The sequence below is a fragment of the Orycteropus afer genome, unplaced genomic scaffold, assembly GCF_000298275.1.
Source record: "Orycteropus afer afer isolate SDZICR_OR568_19922 unplaced genomic scaffold, OryAfe1.0 scaffold00430, whole genome shotgun sequence".
NCBI lineage: Eukaryota > Metazoa > Chordata > Mammalia > Tubulidentata > Orycteropodidae > Orycteropus > Orycteropus afer.
The window spans coordinates 930,099-936,539 of NW_006922017.1; positions in this window are offsets into that span (position 1 = coordinate 930,099).

Genomic DNA, 6,441 nt, shown 5'->3' on the forward strand with positions numbered 1-6,441 from the left:
CTGGCGCGGGATAGGGCAGTGTTTCGTTCTGCTGTGCATGGGGTCGCTATGAGTCGGAAACGACTCGACGGCACTTAACAACAACAAAAAAATCAAGTATTGGCAGAAGGCAGAGTTACACACTCTGTTATCTATACCCAATATTCATTTATATCATACAACTAGATAAAAGAATAATATATGTATCCATAATACATAATATATAATACATCCAGATAAACACATAACCCTTAACATTAAGTCCTTTTTAAAACATTCCCCACACCTTGATTATCTTCCCATTCATATGCATATGACCTTGGGCCTTTCACTGGTTGGAACCAGTAGACTCTGGCCTCTAGCTCATGTAATTGGTCTAGCTCTTGCCCCAGGCTTTCTCCCCTCAGTTGCAGCATAATAATTCCTACATTCCTTTTAGTCATTACAGGTAACAAGAACCAAAGTAACCACCTAAGAATCAAAAGTTTCACTTCCCATGCCCCTTCATTCTTCCTCCTATAAAGTACTATGTATCCATGATTCTGGACCATTGTAAAAAGTTGCAACAAATTCTACTCCTTATGCCAACTGCTAAGAGGATGTGAAGCAGCAGGTAACCTCCTCTAACTTTACAGTGGGGAAGAAGGATAAAGGTCAACAACTCAGGGTTGATGAAGCAAAGGTTAGATATGCCACCATCCTCCAACTTTCTTGCTAATTATGACACCTACTGTCCCTCCCATGGTACTATACTTCTTTTCCGGGTTTGATAATTCATTTCAGTGGCCACACAGAACTTACAGACATAATTACGGGGTTTATTAGGAAAGTAACAGGCTACAATTGAGTATCAGATATAATTCTTTGATCAGGACAGCTTCTTCTCAGGTATGCCACAGGCACATTTCTCTGTGGCCTGAGCCTCTTGGCCCTGTAGCCCTTGGCCTCTGCCCTGCTCAGGCAATTGTTACAGAGCTCTTTTAGCTCTGCCAGTAGGTGCCCAGAGAAGCATCTGCCTGAAGGCACTCTACTTTCTCACTCCATGGGCCAGGAAGCCCGCTGCTCTGTCTCATGCCAGTCTCTGCTGCCAGGGTCTGCTGCCACCATTTCTCTGCTGCTGCTTCTCATTGTCTATTGTCATATCAGCAAAGTGTTATAGCTCTATCTGTCTTCTGGCTTGAGGAGGTTTGGCGTAGGGATCTCAGGTCCAAAGGATCTACTGTACTTCTGGGTTTTCTTTCTTGATGGTAGTGAGATCCCCCTTTCCACCTCTTATAAGGCTTATTTTAAGCCTAGCAGATGGCAAAATTGATTAAAACCCACATTAGGGTTCCATATACCTTATCTGCATGGTCCCACTCCCACAACAGTGCCGTATACTTTACATTATCAAAAAGCTGTCCAATTCCCTTGGCGGGCCACAAGTACCTCACATTTTCGTAGTCCTACCCAGCCATCTAGTGGGAGTCACAAAAACCATGGTTAGAAGGGCCATTTTAAGTAATTCAGTGCATTGCAGATTGTTACTATTTGCTTTAAATACTGCAGCAATTTTTTTCAATATCATTATCATTTTTCTCTGAATAAACTTATGCTCTACATAATATATTTCATATCTTTTAGGTCATTAACAGATTTATGTCATTTGCCCTACTGACAGACTAGTTTCTGGTGCCACCAGAGATGACTAAGTGAGGGACCAATGAAGGATAAAATGAAACAGATAAAGGATCCCCCAGGTACCAGGCTGCATTGTAGCCAAAGGAAGAGTGTGAATATTGTTGAGAAAAGAAATAAAAGATTTAGTTGGTGAAACAACTCTAAGACTCTGATCCAAGGCATAAAATGAGATTATTTGAGACCTGCTTGTTTAACAGCATCAGTCAGGACAGCTAAAGAGTGAAAAAGTTTTCATTAAACTTGAGAATGATATAAATCCAGTCACAAACCTCTCAGCAATAACAACAGCCAGACATTATCATTCAGCCATGGTTGTAAAAGAATCCTCTAAAAAAGGATATTTCACAGATTCTAGTATCTACTTTGTTCTTTATACTCAAAAAATTATACTCAGCATATGTAATCCCAAATTCTTTTTCTAGGAATAGGAATTTTCCAATGAAATTGCAGTATCTTTGCATATCCTCCACTTGTATCTATATTATTTTTTCAGCAATTTGTTTTGGTATCTCAACTATTTATATAATAATTATTCATGGATAATTTATTACATGGTAAACTTCGGGAATATAGCATTGAATATAGCATAGAGGAGGTCCCTGCATTTATGGCAACCTTTTCTAATGGAGAAGATTGTCACTTAGCAGAAAAAGAAATAGACAATATAAATATAGATTGTGGTGAGATGCCAAAGGCACAGCTCTGGTAACAGAAAAGATAGATTGGGCAGTTATGTTGCTTTCAATAGTGTGGCTAGGGATAACTTTTCCACGGTTACATTATTTAGGCTAACAGAAGGAGAATGGAAAATGACAGTAGTAGTGTCAGAAATTGTTTAATTTTAGTGAAGGATCATGACCAGGATCAGTCCAAAATAGGTTCCCATGAGGTAGAGGTCAGACAACCTTCCACTCTCCAACCTTTTAAAATATTCTTACACCAGCCACCCCTCCCATGGCACTCTGTACTTGTCTGCTGGATTTGATCATCCATCATGGTGAACACACAAAACTCGCAGACCAGTTTTATGTTTTATTTACAGTTAAATGGTTTATTAAGGAAGCAACAGGGTAAACTCGGGCCAGGATCAACAGATTACAACTTGGGATCAAGATCAGGAAGCATGCAAGCAAAGTCTGGAAGGCTCCACCGAAGTAGAGAGCACATCCCTCCCTTCTTCAGTGAAGGACAACTCTCTCAACTCCTCTTGGCCATGCAAGCAAGAAGGTTCTTTTCTCTACCTTGCATGCCCCCTCTCAGCCATGCAGGTCTCCTCATGGGCCCGTCAGGACAAGCCTCTTGGCCCCCAGGACATGATCCTTTTGGCCCCCTCAGGACAAGCCTCCCTTTGGTTATGCATGGCCCCTTTCAGGTGTGCAGGCCTCTCTGCCTTTGGTCTCTGTGCTTTTGGTCTCTCCATTGTTAAATGACCCAGCACATAGCCAGTGTAGAAGTTTTGATTAACTCTCTCTTAGCTGCATTCTTAATAGAAGGTTTCAGCTGGCACCACTGACTCTGTTGCAAGGTCCCTTCTGGGCCTGTCCTTGCCAGTTCTGCTGCAGCACTTTTTCCACACCTCTTGCCGTCTTCAGCGTTTTAGCCCTTGATCTGTGTTATGGCTCTTTTAGAAGGTTCTTTGCCTTTTTTCTCTCTAGTCTCTGCTTACCTCATCTCCTCTCTGCTTCTTTCCTTCATTCTGACTTCTGAAAACTTTATGGGGTTGCGTGCATATATAAATAAACTCATTATCAATTTCAAGCCATTGTCCTCTCATCAGGACCCTGAACTGACCAATACCCTCTCAGTAGGCTAGTCACTTCATTTGCATAGTATGCTATAGTTACTTCATTTGCATAAGTATATAGACTAATCCTTGCAGGGTGCATAAAATAAACCAATCACTGAGCAGGCTGAAGCCCAGGGCCAAATAAAAAGTATCAAACCATCAGGATCTTTACAGCTTAACCAGGAAATGTCAATTAACCTGGACAAAAGTAACAAACCCTCTGTGGTAGGAAACAAGGGCAAACATAACTCTTCCGAGTTTAGGAGAAAACACTGAAGCTGTTTTTCAAAGAACCAAAGCAAAAGGCACATAAAGGAACTCATTTCATCAGAGTCTGAATGAGAGTATTCTTGATTAGGAGAAATGAGTGAAAAGTCTTTGGCCAGAACAGGGTTCAACTGTTGCCTTGGTGAACAGAAAGATGGCCGTTGTGGTTGGACCATGGAAAGCCTGAAGAAGAATGGTCCTAAGATATAGTGGAAGGATTTCCACTGAGTCAGAATTGACTCAATGACAACAGATTTAAGATCATTCTGGCTACAAAGTGGAGGATGGGTTGGTGGAACATGGGAATACAGAGAGAGTATCGTCAGTTTAGAAATTATTAAAGAGTTGAGGAAAGAGCCCCTGAGATAAGATACCATCAGTGTGGGTGGAGAGGAAGGATATAAGGAGGGCAGATGTTAAGCCATTTGAATGGGACCCAGGCTGGTTAGGGATGAGTTTGGAATTTATTCCAAGTGTAGTGAATTAAAAAGTGAAGCTCTTAAAAAACACAGATCTGATTTATATATTTTAAAATCATTTTGGCTGCTGTTTGGAGAATATATTGTGGAGAAGCAAGAATGAAAGCAAGAAGACCTCCTATACACAGGACAGCATACTAGACTGTGTTTGGGACAAAAAGACATACATCTATCTGTCTTCAAATACAGGGAAATATGGTTGTTGGAAAACAACACAATTATACATAAACATAGATAAGATATTGCATATTATGTTCTAAATTGATATTGTATATTATATAATATTTGATGGCACATAACAACAACAGAATGAATGAAATATATATATTATATATGAATATATAGAAAATCCCAGCCACTCCTCAGAAGGAAGGTTGTGCAATCTACTTCCATAGTGATACCGCCTCAGAAACCCAAGGAGGGGGAGGGGTCGCTATGAGTTGCATGCGACTCCACTGCAGTGGTTGCGAGTTTGCATTTTTATATAGCGGAAAAAAAACAAAAAGCAAAACCAAACTCACTGCCATGGAGTTGGTTCCAACTGATAACAACCCTTCTTTGGGTTTTGAATTGAAGGTGGTACAGGAGGGGCTGGTGGGTTTGAACCATCAGATATCTGGTTAGCAGTTAGTGCCTCAGGCACTACACCACTACAGCTCCTATGTATATATAGAGAGAATGAAAAAAAATGTGTATATATATATATATATATAATATCTATTATGTGTTAAAGTCTCTGATTGATACTAATAATTTAATGCACATGGCTGCTAACCAAAAGGTTGGAAGTTCTAATTCACCCAGAGACTTCTTAAAGAAAAGCCTCATGATCCTATGAAAAATCAACTACAGAGACTTCTATGGAGCAGAGTTCTACTCTGACACAGTGGGGTCACTGTGAATCAGACTGTATAGCAACTGTTTGTTTAAAAATTATTATGGGCTATGCATTGTACTATAGGAGCTCTGGTGTTGTAGTGCCTAAGGCATTATTTGACTGCTAACCAGAAGGCTGGAGATTCAAACCCACCAGCCACTCCTTGGAAGGAAGATTGAGCAATCTACTTCTGTAGTGTGATACTGCCTCAGAAACCCAAGGAGGTTTTTTTTTTTTTTTTTTTTTTTTAAGGCATTGTGCTCAATATTGGGAATAAAAGAAGGCTACAATAAGCATGTAAATACACTAAAATCAATTGATGAAATAGACATGAGATAAATCATCACTGGGATTAGGCTATTGTTGGGGGATGCACAATGAGGGAGAAGTCAATCTTACCTAATAAAGAGGTCAGGGAAGAACTAATAAAGAAAGGTACACCTGTTCTTACTCTTAAAAATGAGCAAGTTCCAATATTGACCTGGCATATAAGTTGTAGGGTAGTAAGAGTAGGAAGGCAGAGAGAAGTCGGAAGAAGCCATACTAGACCAAAGTGGAAGCTCAGGCAAAGACTCACGGGTGTGAAGCAGCACGGCATATTTGGGGACTTTGAGACTTACATGGGCTCAGAGCGAGTGTTTGGAAGAAGACTAGATAAAATGGAGGTTTTAATTTGCTTTATTTTTACGGCAGCCTAGCATGTAATCCTCTTTTCTATGTGTGAGGAAACTGCCACTGTGTGAAGAAACTACAGCTGTGTGACTCTTGGGGAGACAGTATCATCTTCCACTAAAATCTCTCTCTGAACTTTGGCAGATGGAGTCTGGACAAGACTCTTTAGAGGGACGTCATCTAGTATCTAGTGGCAGAGCTAGTGTTGGAGTTGGTAGTGAAGTTGGTGACAGTGTCCAATGTCCCTTGATGAAAATCTTCCATCACTAACCTGTTCTTCTTCTTCTTCTTCTTCTTTTTTTTTTTATTGTGACTTGGGTGAAAGCGCACAGAGCAAATTCATTTTCCATATAACAGTTCATACATATTTTGTTTCATGACACTAACTACAATCCCCACAATGTAACAGCTCTCTTCCTACTTCCTCCCTGTGGTCACCCTGTCCCTGTGTCCTTCTTCCCTGTGCATTCCTGCACTCTGAAATATCTCCCTGTGCAAATACTGTCCTTCTGATCTCCAGTGGTTGATTGTTCTAGGGAGTGTACCTACCTGGTGTAAATATTCATCCTATATGTCTGGCTAACATTTGGCTGTGTGCCATAGGAGTGAGTTCAATTTCAGGCCTGAAGGGCAACCAGAGGCCATAGTCTGAGAGGTTTCACCAGTCTCCATTAGACCAGCAAACCTGGTCTTTTTTATGG